The sequence below is a fragment of the Pinus tabuliformis genome, chromosome 1_1 (assembly GCF_031772625.1).
Source record: "Pinus tabuliformis cultivar Carrire ecotype Pingquan chromosome 1_1, CPIR1, whole genome shotgun sequence".
Lineage (NCBI taxonomy): Eukaryota > Viridiplantae > Streptophyta > Pinopsida > Pinales > Pinaceae > Pinus > Pinus tabuliformis.
Window position 1 is genome coordinate 436,326,695 of NC_142297.1, and position 18,212 is coordinate 436,344,906.

Sequence of the window (18,212 nt, forward strand, 5' to 3'; positions counted from 1 at the left end):
ATTCCTCCTCAAAAATGCTTTGCTCCTGAGCTTTTATAGAAGGTTTGTCTAAGACTCTAGCTGATCTGAGTTGTACTTCGTTCAGAGGAACAATCATATAGGTAGGAAAAGGTTGACCTTCCATCATGTAAGCATTTTGAGGATTTTTATTATTGGGGTTTGGAAATGGCTAAGAAGGAAGTTGATTTGACTTCTGTTGGAATGGAAGCAAGAGTTGAGAATTGGGATTCTGTTGAGAAGGTTTTTGTTGTTGTGGAAATGGCAATGATAGTTGTGGATTTTGATTTGGAAGTTGTGGAGCTTGTTGATTTTGAAAAGATGGAGGATATTGGTAGAATTGAGCAAATCTTCCATAAGGATTCTGCATACCTTGTACCCATGCTTGAAAAGGATTTTGAGGTTGGGACCAAGGTTGTTGCCAAGGATTCCAATTTGGTGGGGGTTGAAAATTCATAGAATTGTTAAACCCTTGATTTTGTTGCCCCTGCCAAGGTCTCCTTGCAACAAAACAGAGAGATTCGAGTGTACTTGGATCTTCTTGAAAGACAGCTTTGAGCCCAGGGATTGAAGGACAATCCTTGGTCTCATGATTCTCTGAGCAAATTACACATGTCTCTACAACTTTTGCTTCCAAGGGATATTCCCTTAGAGCATGTTTCTTCCTACACTTTGGGCAAAAGATGGCCAAAGCCTCAGCTTCTGCTTTCTGCTTATTGTGAATCTTAAGAGTGTCTAGTTGTTCACTAAGACTCCCTAAGATGTCAGTTTTGAATTCATCAAGCATGTTTCCAATCTCAGCCCTACTTACTGATCCAGTTGCAGATTTGTTTGCTCTGAGGAGAGAAGGATCTCTAGGCCCTTTTTGAGTTTTAGATTTCCCCCTTGAGAGATGGACACATAGTTCTGCTATATCATTGAGTGAAAGTTGAGATATATCTCCCTTCCCCATCATGTTCAAAATGTCTATCCATTCATCTCTAATGGCTTTCAACAGAAGGGCTTTCAAGGTCTCCTCATCTAAGTTGTTCATTTTTGCTCTTTTAAGATTGTATTGAAATCTTTCAAGCAAATCCTCCAAATTTTCATCTTCCTTTTGCACCATTTTGAATACCTCATCCTTGTGGTTGGTGGGAATACAATAGTCCAAGTACCTATCCAAAAATGTTTGTTTCATATCATTCCAAGACCTAATGGATTGAGTGAGTAATCCCATGAACCACTTCAGGGCTGCTCCTTTCAATGTTGAAGGAAACAGTTTGAGTTTTTGAGAGTCTTCCAGATAATCATAAGTTCGACAAACGACTTCAAACTCAAATAGAAATGTTTCAGGGTCCTCATTCCTCATCCCATGGAAATTTGGGAGGACAGATGGTGAGATGTTTTTCATAGTGGCTCGGGAATCCTCATCGACTATAGGAAATCCGAATGAGTTATCTCCATCCCTATTTCCCCCAATGTTACCTCAACCTCCTCCATTGTTTCCTCCTCCTCCTCTACCTCTACCTCTACCAAATCCAGTTGATCCTTCCTCTGTCATGATAGTTCCCTTGGAGACTTCAGAGTTTTCTGGGTCCTCTACTAAGGGTGAACGAGAAGGAATTTCTCCCTCTTCTTCAGATGTTTCTACTTCTTCAATTACAATTTGTCCTCCTATGGAAGGAAGAAAAGGGTCTCTTTCTTGTTCAGATTCGATGGATGGTGTGGGAGAGTCAACTATTGCCTCTTGAATTCCAGGAATCCTAGGCTAGGAGTGTGAGTTGGAGATGATGGAGGTGTCTCTTGTCTATTCCTTGGAGTAGATGGACTTCTAAAAATCGAACTCTTGGCTCTAGCTAAAAACCTTCCCCTAGAATCTCTTGCTCTATGCATGTCATTTTTTATTTTTCTTCAAGTCAGGGTAATAATTCCCTTTCTGATCTTCCAGGTCACTCTAGGTGCAAGAAGAGAGCATACTCAAGAAACTATTAAACCAATAACTTTCTCTTTTCTGATCCTCCAGATCACTCTAGGTGCAAGAGGAGAGCATACTTTGAGAGGTTATTTATTTTCCTTCCTTGAAATTTTCTTGTTTTTTTTTTTTAAGAATTGCCTACCTAATTTTCACTTCCCCGGCAATGACGCCAAAATGTTTGGTCCATTTAGTGATGTCTAAATTGCAACTTTTAAATGTCAACCCGGGGCTCGTAAGCTGATGAAGTGAGGTGTACTGTATGTACTTAGGCAACTGTTTCTTAAGCTTTTGTCGTTTTTAACTTTTTAAGTTTGTTTTCAAATATATCTCTCCTACTGTGATGTGATGGAAATGAAATAAAGCAAGTGAAGTGTGTGTGATTGTGATGAGTTCTAAATGATTTCTTAAAACTTAAAAGTATTCTACAAGAAATCTTGAACAACAACTGAAATGAAATCAACTTTTAAAGGAAAATGAAGGCATCAAATAAAAGACTAATGACATTGGCCCAGGATCTCTGCTGCTACAAGAAAATGAGAATGAAATCTATGTCAAATCTAACTAAAAGTAAAAATAACTCTCTCACACTATTTCAACCTTTCAATTCAATCTTCTCTACGAAAAGATTCATGAAGTGTTCAAGCAATGTGAAACTAAAGTAAAACTACATAAAAGAAAGACTAGTCACAAATACTTTAACTTCTTCTTAACCTCTTGTCTTTTAACTGAATATATCACGTGAGAAACAGTTAAAAATAAGCTAAGCAAATGTGAGTTTTTGAGCAACTAAACCAAGCTGTGCTAAGTGATATTTTGGTCCTCAATAAAGATATTAAATTATGGAGAAGAAACCATCAATAGGTAAACAACTTGATGTCTAAAAGCAGAAAGCAACTATGCAAATTAAAGAAATGATAGGAAGGAAATAAAGGTTGCAAAACAAGGAAGGTCAGCAACATAGACAAGATGATCACAAGTGTCACTAGTTGTGAAAAAGAAAAGAAAGAAACTGTCCCGGGCACGCCTAAAAAACCTGCATAACACACTGATCAGTCATGTAAAAGTGCAGAAATATAAATAAGAAGAATTCAAAGTTTATATACAGCTATTGTACATGATCAAAACATAGCAATCAAAGGCATCTGTACAACTATTATACATAAAATGAGAAAAAGAAATGCAGAAAATTCAATAGTACTATACAGGCCTTCAGTAAACAGGGGCCCTCTGCCTACTCCAGCCGGCTCAATGATCAGTTACACGCTCAAATGGAAAATAGTCTTCTCATATATTTTGTATCAAAATAGAAAGTACAGTGGGGAGTTCAAAATTACATATCAGCGACTAACTATCTAGCGTTCAAAGACGCTTTATTTATAACAGAGGAAAGCAAACTAACTTAATGAAAACTAAGCTATTCAAGCAGCTGTGTAAAAACACGTAATCTTGCTGTGTCCTCGGATTTAGGCAACGGTCGTTGTGGGCATTCAATCTGCTGTTGGATTCATGTTTCCCACTGTCTTCGTGGCTGATGAAGATGCCACCTATTCTTCACGTGCTCTAAAACAGAACACGCAGAGCCGTGCCACCGCCAATAACTTCTGTTGACCGTAGTTGCCTCCTCGTTGACCATGGGTTTTTATGACCGGTTTGGGTGAGCTGGAAGGACACACACCATGTCCTTGGTTCCACGAACTTGCCCATGTGGCTCTTCTTCCCAGAGGACACCTGGAACATATCGTTTAATAAAACAGCTGCGGAATCCGGGGTTGGCTGCGAAAACCGGGATCAGCTGCGGAAACCCTGTGTGAGCTGCGGAAACGCAGCACTTTGAACCAAAATTCTAAACCAACAACACAGTCATTAGAATAATTAGCAAACCATGTAAAAAGTCCTAAAATACAATGATTTGAGCAATTTGATGGAGGGAATGAGTGGCAAAAGAAGGAAATCAATAGGAAAAGGAGGCTGAGGGGATGTGTAAAGAAGTGCAGGTTTGGGGCTCAACAGTTAGTAGTCCCATTTTCTTTACAATTACTTTAGAAATCAAGTTTACTTGTGAGCCACTATCAAATAAAGTATCAATCTTTTGATGCTTAGAAATAACTCTAATATGAAAAAGCTCATGTATTTTCCTCTCATTTTCTTCACTGTCAATAGTTTGTGCAGAATTACTATTAGATGCTTCAGAATTTTTACCTTTTATACCTGTAGCTGTGATTGTTGTTTCATCACCTGATTCTAACCCCAAATCTTTCTGTATAGCAGCAACAGTATTCTTCTTCTTGCCATCGAACTTCTTGGGTTTCAGCTTCGAATGCAAAGACCAGCAATGTTCGTCATCATGTCCATCCTTCTTGCAGTGAGTGCATGAAGGTTTGGCCTTTTGTACAACATTTGCCTTCCTCTCTTTCCATTTCTGCTTCCTCTTTTCCTTGTTCTTGATTGCAGTGGGTTTTGATGATCCCCCAATTTCTAGGTTCACATTCTTACCTCTAGCCTCTAGATGTGTAGCTTGAACAGATACCTCATCTATGCTAGTAGGGTTAAACATGAGAATGGTGTGCCTCAAATAGCTATGTAGATCCCCTATATACTTCAGAAAAGTTTCAGGTGAGTCTAAAGAAATGCCTATAATTAAAGCTCTTTTTCTAAATTCTTGGGTGTAGCTTTGTACACTTTTCCCCTTTAATTGGCCAAGAGTTTTCCAACTCATCATAGCTTGACGCATATAAGCTAGTGGATAGAATTGTTTTTTAATGGCAGAAACAAATTCACTCCAGACAGAAATAATTTTAGCATGCTTCTTCAAGTCAGCTTGTGTCTTGCCTTCCCACCAGACTAAGTTAGTTCCTCCAACCCTGCAATACACATCAATCTGTCTAATCCAGCTATCTAGCTTCTCTGCATTTAATTCTCCATCATATAGTGGCAAATCAAATTTAACATCTAACTTAATCAAATATGTTTTCTTCTTTTTATTTTCAGGTCTATCAAGAGGTGTGGATAGAGGAGCCCCTTTTGCTTTCCCTTTGCCTTCAGAATGGCCATCTAGAAGAGATTCTTCTGTTCCTTTGTCTTGTTTGGAGGTTGAAGAATCTTCACTTCGACCTTTCTTAAATTCTCAATACATCTCTTCTACCATGGCTCTCATGGTCATGAAACTGTCCATGAACTGAGAGTCTGATTCCAAGGGATTTTCTTCTGCCATTTTCCTCCTAGGATAGACTCTTCCTATTTTTGGGTTAGCTTCAACCAATTCTCCTTCTCCTAATTTGAGCTTTGACCTAGTTATCATTCACCAATCCAGCACAAGCTTGTCTAACCTTAGCAACCTAAAGCTTTGATACCACTTGATCTGATAATGAGATCTAAGACATTTATTAAGGTATTACAGACTCATGTGCATGGATGTGCCTATGTTATTTTATGCAATAGATCGATAAGATTATGAAATACACAGACAATGAAGCGGTAAAGAAGCATAATAGACTAACACACATAAACACATCAAATTTAATATGGAGTTCACCCAAAACTCCTGGGCTACATCTCCTGGTCCAACCTTCAGTGGTGACCTCTCTATTATGTCTTCAGAACATAGTTTTACAACAGTGTGAGCTCAATTTGAGTCTCAACACACAATAGATAGAACAGAAAGAGTTTTCTTGAACCTCTCAAGCTTCTTTGAGTACACAGACTCTCTTAATCACTCTCTGTCTCTATCTTTGCTCTCTGTCTTGGCACTGCCTGCAATACTGCTTGCCTCTGTTTTTTCTCTTTCTGTGGCTTTAAAGCCAATCTAGGCTTTCTGTTCGTTTCTCCTTCTCGGCTTTCTGTCTCCTGGCCTCTGTCTGCTCGAATCCCTCTTCTAGCATTACACAATCATTGCATAATGCATTAAGGGGAGGTGGCCACCTATTCTGCAATGTAAGAGTGCCTCGGGCCTTTGGAACCTCTGAAACAGTCGCTCTCTGTCAACACAGAGAATTGTATTCGAAACTGAGAAAATCTGCCAAACCATAGTCTTCTGGACTTCAAATCTTCAGAATTGCACCCTATTCTCCTATCGGGTCCGCCTATAAGTCGCTATTGCATGTCGCAATGGCCTGTCCATTTGTATTTTGGAAATACATTAAACTTGTGAAAATAATGTAAAAATGGCTCCCTCCAGACTTCAAACATTATGTATTTTTCATTCCCAACCCCTTCAGGTCCAGGTTTTATTGCATCGGCGTTGTTTCTTTGTATTTCTAAATACACAGAATTATATTAAAAATGTCAAACGACGGATCCGAAACTTTATAGCATATCGTTTGTAATTCTATCGGGTCCGACTATCGCGTATATATATATATATATATATATATATATATATATATATATATATATATATATATATATATATATATATATGTATCCGCCCTTCTGCATGGCTCCAATGTGACTTTGCGATGTGACTAGTCGCAGTCGCATGTCGCATGGGCCCCGGGTCATGGTAAGTGCTTCTATTGAAATCCGCCGATGCGATATGGTGGTGCAACGTGGGCCGTCGATCTGCGCACTTGATCGACGGTCCTCGTTGAGCCCGCCGATTGCTATCACAACATACATATGATCTCCATTGATATCCACCGATTGCCACTACCAATTGCGATTCTCTGATCAGATCTGGACCGTTGATCGGCCAGATCTGACGGCTACTATGCAAAGTTGTCGATAACCCATTTTTTCATTGTTTCTTCATAATTTTGGCTGTCGATAGTGTTTTCGGCCTTTTTGAAAGGTTTTCTCATGTGATTTTTTTGGTCTTTTAAACGATTTTATGTAGATTTCAAAGACTTTAGAGAGTGTTTTAGGATCCATTTGGATCATGAAAAATTCCATGTAAGAATATATAAGGTCACGATGATGGGACACATATTCCAAGTTGAATGGTGGAAAAAACATCCTAGTGTGGATGTTCATTTCGGTTACTATGGTTAAAGGAAAATGGCAAAGGCTTTGGAAAGGAAAAGAGGCAATAATTGACATTTATTTATGAAAATAAAGGAAATTAGGAGAAAAGGAATGTGAAAGGTCATAGGTTGCATGTGAGGAGGAAAATGAAAGAAAATAATGGAAAATGAAGAAAATAGAGGCCTAATTGATAAAAAAGCTTCTAAGGATCAGTTGGAAAGTTTTTTCTTTGATTTTTCCTTGGATCAAGAAAGGAAAAGAAGGCAAGAGGAAGGAAGGAGCAAACAAGGAAGAGTAGGATCAGGCAGCTATAACAATATTCTTTGTAGGTATCGATTTGCATGTGTATTTTCCTTGCTAGATTTGGCATGCATGGTATTGCATGTGGTTCCTTTGTTGTTATGGCATGGGTTTTTCCAGGTGTGATAGTGTTTTTAGCCTAGCCTTGCTATTTCCAGATAACCATGGTGTGATGGGGTTCTCATGTTTTGGTTGAGCTAGATTTTCAGATGGATTCAAATATGAGTGAGGTGGATCTCCAAATGATAGAGCACATGGCCTAGTGGTCCCTGAACTAGACTATGGATCATGGTAAAGCCATTGGCATAGTAACCCCTGAGCTACACTATGGGTTGTGGTAAAGGTAGGATTGTGTTGCCTCAGTGGGCCTAGGAATCCTTACTGATTAATGGTGGGATATATGGTAAAACCTAGAGGTGGTTTCCCTTTATTAGGCCTAGGAATCCTTGCAGGTGAATGGCAGGATATACAGTAAAGCCTAGAGGTTGGTGTCTCAATTTAGGGCCTAGTGATCACTGGATCAGAATGTGGATTGCAGTAAAGCATGAGAGACTAAGAGATAGGAAAATTCCTCATGGTGTAGGTGGAGAAATCTGGTGGCATCCATGCTTGTTTTGGCTTAGTGATATAGTGGAGATCATGGTAAATCCTATTATGGCATGTTTATTGTGTTGGCCTAGTGATCCGAGATGGATTACGATAAATCCAGGTTTCTATTGATGAGGGTGAGGTGGTTTAGCCTCAGGATTCCCTGGTTGTTTCTTTTGGTTTGAGTCTCACATTCATGATTGGAATATGGCACAAGGGTGATTGGCTAAAGAGATATTTGGATCAACCATTCTATGGTCACGTGGAATTCAGTAGTCCCATCCCGGGTTGGATTTTGGATTCATTAATAAGAGGTTATTTCCTTGATATCTTATGTATAAATGTATTGGCTTATATGTGGATTCTATGGCTAACTCATCCTTGATATTTCTGTTGTTATTATGCTGGTTATAAGCATGTATTATGACAATGATGATGTATGAATTTCCTCATGTTTTTATTTGTAAATGAATAAACTATGCATGTATGACCTAATAGATGATAATGTATTTAATGATACAAGGGATCAATGCTTCTTAGTGATTCTTAGATAAGTATGAGACCCCTATGTTCAGATTTGTTGTTTACTCCTGTAGATTGCATTGATGCCAAGTGTTTGATAGAATGTATTCCCAGCTGGGGAGGTGAGGCCTAGTCCTAGAGTTATTTTTGGTTTATTAGTCGTGTCATCATGTGCTTAATGGATTCGAGAAGTTACAACAAGTTTTGGGTAGTGGTCGAAATTTTGGGCTTGAAAAGTGCCTTAAATCTCACGGACTCTGGCACAAGCCTGCTGGAAATAGTCCTTGGACACAAGCATGAAGGCTTGTGGGAGCATCTAGAGCTCTTTGGATCCTAGCATGCCCATAGCATGGGAGCATCCAGAGGTCAAGTGGTTAAAAAACTCAGTGGGACCCAGGGGCATGATACTTGAGTGGTTGGGATGGCTCCTAGGAGTGTTGTTGTTGATGTGGAAGGTATGTTTGATGTGTTTTCATCGATTCCACGCACTTAAGGTCACCTAGGAGGTTGAATCATATCATAGTAGCCTATTGTCACATGTTTACCTCGTTTGGCCAGTTACTTGGGTAGATGTGGGAGGAAGGTGCTACAGAGTGGTATCAGAGCATGGTTCACCCCTCGACCTAGATGGGTGGTGTGTTGGTCATGCATTAATATCGATTTCATTTGTATTCCTTATGATTTTAGTTCTTGTGCTTGTTTCGTTTGCATGGTGTTGATAATTTTTGTAGTGATGTCGCCATGTGAAGGTTGATGATTTTGTTGTGGGATGTATCGTCATGAGTGTATGGTTATATATGAATTTTTATGCATGTCGGTGTTTACATGTTATCTCTACATTATCATGGTGAAGGTTGTTGTGCATAAGGTCATTGTATGCAATTAGGTCATCATGATGATATTGGTATGTTATGATGCTAATGTGTTGGCTGAGATAGAGCAGAAGATGCAGATCATTAATATGAAGTTACAAAAATGGACTTCAGGGTAAGGGCCGATCATCATACAGGTATTGTATGTTTGGCATGTAGGTATGTTAGTTAATGGATTGTTATATGCATTAGGGTTATATACATTAGGTTTATGTGCATGTCTATTAATGTTATGGTTGCATACACAATAGATGATAGTTGATTAGTGTAGTGATATGCACATGTGTTAGATAGTCATGAATGATAGTAACCTATGGTTGTATGCATTGCTATTGTTGTTTTATGTTAGGTAACTTAATGAGTATGTTATAGGTTAACCTGTTATGGTTATGTTATATATTATATGTTGTTGTTGAGTATGTTATAGGTTAACTTGTTGTTGTTATATGACAGTTAGCTTGATTATTAGTTTATATGTTGTTGATAAGCATGATATATAATTTGTTGTTGTTATATGATAGTTAGCTTTATGATTAGGTTATATGTTGTTGATGAGTATGATATATAACTTGTTTTTTTTTATATGATAGTAACTTGATGATTAGGGTTATTACATTAAGATCTTGATGCTATATGTATCATACTAATTTGGATTCGTCTATGAAAATCGTTAGGGTTATGACATTCTTGTATGCGTTAATGCATTGTGATATTATGTCATACTAATATAGATTGACATTGCATATGTGATTGTTATGCATGAATGATAATTGTTTATGATTTTATGATGTGAATATGTTAGCTAGTTACTATCAAGGATATCATGACCTTAGTTATGGTTGAGTTGATATGTTGTGAAATTATATTGTGCTAATCTATCTTGATTGTGCAAACAAGATAGCCTCCCCTACAATACATTAAGGAATGAGTTTGCTTATGTCGTATATTTGGTGCTTGACTATTTTATTATGTTGTATATTTGGTGTTTGAGTGTTTGATTTTTATTATGTCGTATAGTTGATTTATCTAACATGGTACATTTATAGTTTGTTTGAATGTTAGATTAATTTCATGATATGAGTATGTGTCTGTAAGATTGCATGAAGAAATGATCTTGTTTTAAGATGGTCGTACTAACACATATGTGTTGAGATAGTCGATATGTATTTGAGTGTAAGTAAGTGATAGTTGTAGCATTATGTCCAATGAATATGAGATAACTATGGAATATGACATGATTCTTAGTCTTGGTGAGGAAAACATGTTTGGTATTAGCGTGACAAGGTAGCAATTGATATGTTTATATAACTAACATTTGGGTGATGTGACAATACATAGTAAGCCTCGATTGCAACAAGGTAAAAAGGTAAAAGAAAGGAATTGGGCAAGAATTCCTTTGGCTATGTTTGGAAACCATAATTCCAAACGAATGAGTGCTTTGCATACAGGAAGTCTTCTTAACCTTAATCTTGTCTAAAACTATGTGGATATGTGCTATATTCATGAAAATGTATATGATAGGTATATGAACTAGTCTCTAGTTACAGGTGGATATGTCAAGGGAATTGGAGTCCCTTAAGAGATGGTGTGGATGTGTTCAGTGGCAAGAAACATGCTTGCCACATAAAGGTAAGGTAAATAGTGTATTGTTATGTTTCTTTATGCACTAATAGTTGTGTGTTGATGGCGGTATGATGCAAGGGATTTCATGGGAAAAACGCTGCCATGAAATCTCGAAGAAGGCTCAGGTTGAGCTTTCCCTTGGAAGCATTGGGAACCATGGGGATTAAGTCATGGCATTTGTTATCAGTCGCGTGCTTTTGATATTTTGTTGATTTGATGTGCTTGATTGCAGTTTTTTTTACGTTTTGTGCATGGCCATGCCACTTGGGTTGTGGTGTCATATTGTTGTTGGTTTTCCATGGTTTTATTTTTATTTGTTTCTTGTCTTGACTTTTATGTTTTTAGTATTGGGAATTGGTTTAGGAAAGAGGAAAGTTAATGTAGTTCGGGGAGATTTGTGTGGTACCCAATAGGTGATGTAAGACCTGGATGAAGCTCGATACATGTAAAAGGGTAGTTGAAGGAAAGAGTATGACAACCAATTGGACTGGTTAGGTCCATTAGTGTAAATGGATGATGGCAGGACAACCATGGGAAAGGTAATCAAGAAAGGTAAGGTGAATTGATTGGAGGCATCATATGCCTTAGATATGTTGGGAATTGTTGTTCTTGATGTTGAGCATGTGTTGCACGCATAAAGGGTGTTCTCTTAACCTTGACCTTATGATATCTGGTAATTATGTTGTGAACATGATTATGTTGATGTCTATATATGTATACATGTATGTATGTATGTATGTATGTCATGTATGACAGGGTTATCATGGATCATGATTGTTTATGCTAATGTTTATATATATGTATATGTCTATGTATCTATGTCATTGTCTGACAGGGTTACCAGGGATCATTCTTGTGGAGAAATGATTGCTTATGCAGGTGAATGGCATGAAGAGGTTATTGGCTATGAGGAATCAAGTGGGAAGAGTATTCATGACAAATATATGAGGTTAGTATCATGTGGATATGAATTGATATTTTATTCTTGTATTATTCCTATTTTTATGTTATGTACATGCTATACTGAGGGATGTATCAGCGAAATGAAAGCAGTGTGGTACGTGGCATGCTAGGATAACCATGGATGGCGAAGAGACACTAGAATCAAGGTTTCCTAGTAGAGATAGTGTGGTTTTGGATGTGTGGTACTACTATTGTGTATATGTTGTACATGTTGCGTCTATGATGTTGTGTGCCTGTGTTATTGTGTAAATATAGCGTGTGTAGATGTTGTTTATGCAATGTGATGTATAGGGCGATACATATAGTGTTGTGTGAATATTTCATATGCAGTGATGGGTATAGATAGTGCTATATACATGTTATATATGTGGTGTTGTGTACATATTGTATTGTGCACATAATGGATATGTGACATTGTGTGAATATGGTGTTGTGCGCATGTTGGATATGCAATGTTGTGTAAATATGATGCTATGTACATGTTGTATATGAAATGCTATGTACATGTTGTATATGTAATGCTATGTACATATGGTGTTGTGTGCATGTTGTACAAGTGGTACTATGTACATATGGTGTTGTGGGCATGTTTGTATATGTGGTGTTGTGCGCATGTGGTGTTGTGTACATGTTGTACAAGTGGTGTTGTGTGCAGGTGGTGTTGTGTACATGGTGTGCATGTGATGTTGTGTACATGTGGTATCGTGTACATGTTGTGCATGTGGTACTATGTATATATGGTATTGTGTACACGTTGTACAGATGTGCGGTGTACATGTGGCATTGTGTATGCATTGTGTAGGTGGTTTCGTGTACATGTGATGTTGTGTACACGTTGTGCAGGTGATGCTGTGTACAAGTGGTACTGTGTACATGTTCTACATATGGTACTAGTGTACATGTGGTATTGTGTACGTGTTGTACATGTTGCATTGCGGGCATGCGGGATTATGTATGTGCATTGTGTAGTTGTGGTATCGTGACATATTGTGTATTCGTTGTGTTGAACTATATGTTGTACATTTATTGTGTTGTGTTGTATGCCAGGTGTAGGGACATGTACTGTGTGGCGTTGTACATTAGGTATAGATGTATGTTTTGTGTTCTATGTCAGGTGTAGGAGAATGTATTGCATGGTGTCGTATGTCATGTGTGGTTGTATGTGTGTGATGCACACTATGGGTATGTGCACATGGTTGAGGAGAAGGAACTGGTTTTTCAGGTGCGGTAACCAATCTAGAGTGCACATGGAATAAGGACAAAGGTAGAAGGTAAGGATTGATTAGAGGATAAGTATCAGTATTTTATTTCAGTTTTATTATGCATGTGATTTATGATTCTAGTATATGATGATTACATGTGATCTATGATTATGGTTTATGATGGTTACATGTGATTTATGATGGTTGTGTTTTGAGCTAACCTGATGCGATATGTTTATACGTGATGATTTGGTCAAAGATGCTAGTTTAAGTTGTTGTGACAGGAAACGAACAGAATTGCTAAGTGTACCTTGTTGATAGGCCACCAATGAGGTATGATTTGAATTTATTTCAATTTATTTTGAATCTAATGGGAGTTATCTGCTTGGTACAGGAAAGCATGAAATTCCCGGTTAGGTGGTTGAAATCGGCTACAAGCATTAGCATCAATGGCAAAAGGAATTGGAACATGCAACAATATGTTGGTAAAGTATTCAGGAGCAGGGCCATTATGGGACACTGGTACCCAATAGTGTCCATTGATTTCCATGAGCATGCTATGACCAGTATGATGGTTTTGATGCAGGTATATGCCTTAGATTTTGATCTTCCAATGTAAGGAATCCTTTCCAAGGGATGGATTGCCCGGGATAGGGGATGCCGGGAAACTTGGAAGATGAGTGATTGCACAGAAGGGGGTGACCAGATTGCCTGAGGGACTGTGTAGGAGAGAAGGGAAGGTTAGGGATATATTGGTTTTGGTCATTAGCATTGCATATGGAATCAAATACACATAGGGAGTGTGCCCTGGAACAATGAGATGGTAACTATTCCCTGATAGGATAAGTGGACATTGGATGCATATTTGACCTTGCAGTGGATTCTCGACTTACTAAGAAGGACTTGAATCCTGGTATTACTTTGAGGGTGGAGTTGTGAGCCTCTAGATTCCCTTGTTGCAGATGCAGGCATTGTATCCTTTTATTTTTTGGTTGAGAAAATGTTCATATGTGTATATGCGCGTGTATTATTGTAAATACTGTATCGAGTTGGATTTATAAAGATCCATAGATAATATGATTATTTGCAAGGTGAAGTGAATGTGTATGTGTGTATATGCGGTTATTATTGTAAATATCGTAATGAGTTGTGTTATAAAGCTCCATTAAACGATATATTTGTCATGTTTTAGTAGACGATCATTGTAAATATTGCAATGAGCTATGTTATAAAGTTCCATGGGCAGTATGTTTTTTTGTCATGAGTCTTGCTGGTTATAGGTGTCATTGAACACCGAGGACGGTGTTCCCCCAAGGGGGAGGGTTCTATAAAAACCATGGTGATACATTCCATGTAAAAATATATAAGGCCACGGTGATGGGAGACATATTCCAAGCTGAATGGTGGGCAAAACATCCTAGTGTGGATGTTCATTTCGGTTATTATGGCTAAAGGAAAATGGAAAATGCAATGAAAAAGGCTTTGGAAAGGAAAAGATACATTAATTGGCATTTATTTATCAAAATAAAGGAAATTAGGAGAAAAGGAAGGTGAAAGGCCATTGGTTGCATGTGAGGAGAAAAATGAATGAAAATAATGGAAAATGAAGAAAATAGACGCCTAATTGATAAAAAGGCTTATGAGGATCAGTTAGCAAGCTTTTTCTCATGTTTTTCCTTGGATCAAGAAAGGAAAAGAAGGCAAGCAGAAGGAAGGAGCAAGGAAGAGTAGGATCAAGCAACTACAACAATAGTCTTTGCAGCTATCGATTTGCTTGTGTATTTTCCTTGCTAGATTTGGCATACATGGAATTGCATGTGGTTCTTTTGTTGTTATGGCATGGGTTTGTATAGGTGTGATAGTGTTTTCAGCCTAGCTTATCCATTTGCGGATAGCCATGGTGTGATGGGGTTCTCATGTTTTTGTTGACTTGGATTGCTGGATGTATTCGAAGCTGAGTAAGGTGGATCTATGAATGATATAGCACATGGCCTAGTGGTCCCTGAACTGGACTATGGATCATGGTAAATCCACTGGCCTAGTAACCCCTGAGCTAGACTGTGGGTTGTAGTAAAGTAGATTGTGTTGCCTTCGTGGGCCTAGGTATCCTTGTCGGTGAATGGAGGGATATACAATAAAGCCTAGAGGTGGTTTCCCTTGATTAAGCCTTCGAAGCCTTACTGTGAATGGCGGGAGATACAATAAATCCTAGAGGGTGGTGTCTCGGTTTAGGGCCTAGTGATCCTTGGGTTGGACTATGGATTGTGCTAAAGCCTGACAGACTAGGAGACAGGAAAATTCCTCACGGTGTAGGTGGATAAATCAGGTGGCATCCATGCTTTTTTTGGCCTAGTGATTTGGTGGAGATCATCGTAAAGCCTATTATGACATGTTTATTGTGTTGGCCTAGTGATCTGGGATGGATTACAGTAAATCCTAGTTTTTATTGATGAGGGTGAGGTGGTTTAGCCTCGGGAAGTCCTGGTTGTTTCTTTTGGTTTGAGTCCCACATTCATGCTTGGAATATGGCATGGGGGTGAATTGTTGAAGAGAAATTTGGCTCAAACATTCTAATGGTCGGGTGGAACATGGTACTCCCATCTCAAGTTAGATTATGGATTCATTAATAAGAGGTTATTTCCTTGATTATTATGTAAAAAAGTATTGTCTTATATGTGGATTCTATGGCTGATGTATCCTTGATATTTTTGTTGTTATTATGCTAGTTATAAGCATGTATTATAACAGTGATGATGCATGGATTTCCTCATGTTTTGATTGGTAAATGAATGAACAATGTATCTACGACATAATAGATGATAGTGCAGCTAATGATACAAGGGATCAATGCATCTTAGTGATTCTCAAATAAGTATGATACCCCTATGCTCAGAGTTGTTGTTTACTCTTGTAGATTGCATTGATGCCAAGTGTTTGACAAAATATTAGTCTCAGTTGGGGATGGTCAGGCCTAGTCCTGGAGTTAGTTTTGGTTTATTAGTCTTATCATCATGTGTTTAATGGGTTCCATAAGTTACAACAAGTTCTAGGCAGTCGCTGGAATTATGGGCTTGAAAAGTGCCTTAAATCTCGTGGACTCTCGCATAGGTTTGCTGGGAATAGTCCCTAGACGTAGGCATGCAGGCTTGTGGGAGTGTCCAGATCTCTCTGGATGCTGGCATGCCCATAGCATGGGAGCATCCAGAGGTCAAGTGGTCAAAAATCTCAGTGGGACCCAGGGGCATCATAACTGAGTGGTTCGGATGGCTCCTGGGAGTGTTGTTGTTGATGTGGAAGGTATGTTTGATGTGTTTCCATTGATTCTTCTTTTGTAAGGTCACCTAGGAGGTTGAATCATATCATAGTAGCCTCTCATCACATGTTTACCCTGGTTGGTCGGTTACTTGGGTAGATGTGGGAGGAGGGTGTCACAATAAACATGGTGAAAAAGTAAAAGAATGTGGTAAAGAGTATATTTTAAATTTTAATACCTCTATCAACATATATAAAATTATTTAAATACATTAATAACCTAAAAAAAACAATATTATAAAATCGTATTTACAGTAATAATTAAAAATTATTTTTCTCACTTTGTCTTGATCATGAACCACATTAGTTGGTCACAAATTTTTCTCACTTTTGAATTTTGTATTTAAATTTTTAAATTTTGTATTTATAATTTTTTTGTAAGTTGCGGTGCAACCAACAAAATTGAGTCATTACGAAAGCATATAAAATATAAAAATGTTTAACCTTGAATTTTCTTCACATATTATTAACATTCTTCATATATAGGTAACACTATAGAGTTAATTGTTATCACTTTAAATGCAAACAATGTAATCATTGATTCAAAACTTGATTATGAGCCTCAATCTATAGTAAAAAATAAATAAATAGCCATTAATTATGATGCATTATTGAAGTCAATCTATTTTATTTTTTGGTAAAATGAAAAAATACACACACAAACTAAACCTAAAAAAACCATGCCACAAATATGCCCAACGCTAAACCCTAGATCCTATTCCAAATATGCCCAGAGATGTGGGGGAAGAAGTTTAAAAGAGGAGTAAAAACATGGTAAATAAAAAAATGGTTGAGTGCTACTAACCTTTTGTCTACGTAATCCTTTTCTCCTAACGACTTGCAAAATTTGTACTGAAATTTTGTCTGTGCAATCCTTTCCTTGTAATAACCTGCAAACTCTATGCATTATTGTATCCTTTCAAGCTTGACTACATTATTGCTTTTTCCTTTGCCCACGCTAATTCTATAAACCTAATCTATAATGCTTTAAACCTGACTTATAGGTATAAATTATATACTATAATAAATGTTTTATATATTAAATGAGATTATTAATTGTAAGAGTCTCTTCAGAGACATCCAATAAAATTGGAATGATACAGAGAAGATTAGCATGACCCCTGCACAAGGATGACATGCACAAATCGAGAGAAGAGATTAACGATAAGATAGTTGTAAATTATAAAATATTATATTAAGAAATATATTATTAGGTACTTGGAGCTTTAAACCTAATTTATGATGCTTTAACCCCGATATATATATATATATATATATATATATATATATATATATATATATATATATATATATATATATATATATATATATATATATATATATATATATATATATATATATATATCATATTAAATTATTGTAAATGTAGTTATAAGTTGTAAAATAATATTAACTATAAAATATTATATTAAGAAATATATTCTCCAATGTCTTGTGCCTTAAACCTAAGTTATGGTTCTTTAACCACAACCAATAAATTTAAATCATATTAAAAAATGTTATGCATACTAAATTATTTTAAGCGTAAGTATAAAATATAACATTATATATTAAGAAATAAATTATTATCCCTGCATAGGTGTTTTAAACCAAACTTAGAGTTCTTTAAACCTAAGCTATGGTTATAAATTATATATTATAATAAATTTTATGTATGTTAAATTAGATCAAGAATATATTTTTTTTGTCGGTCACGGAAATAAGCCAGATTTGTTAACAAGTAAAGCCAGACTAAAACATAAACAATGTGTCCATTTCTTACATATATCCCAAGAACAAAATGGCTAGATTAACCAAAACACATATAAAACTAGAAAGCATTTTGTATTTTTCATATTAGGGAGGGGGATTTAGAGCTTGACCCCTCCAAGTCATTGCAGGGTCATGACTTTTATGGAC

The 18,212-nt window shown here is 37.1% G+C and overlaps 1 non-coding gene across 1 annotated transcript; it reads left to right on the forward strand.

Annotated features, from left to right (window-relative positions):
- The first annotated feature begins 17,356 nt into the window (after positions 1-17,356).
- LOC149213593 (U6 spliceosomal RNA) lies at positions 17,357-17,459 on the forward strand. Its single transcript, XR_016251418.1, has one exon. It is a non-coding gene; the product is annotated as a U6 spliceosomal RNA (small nuclear RNA).
- Positions 17,460-18,212: the final 753 nt, after the last annotated feature.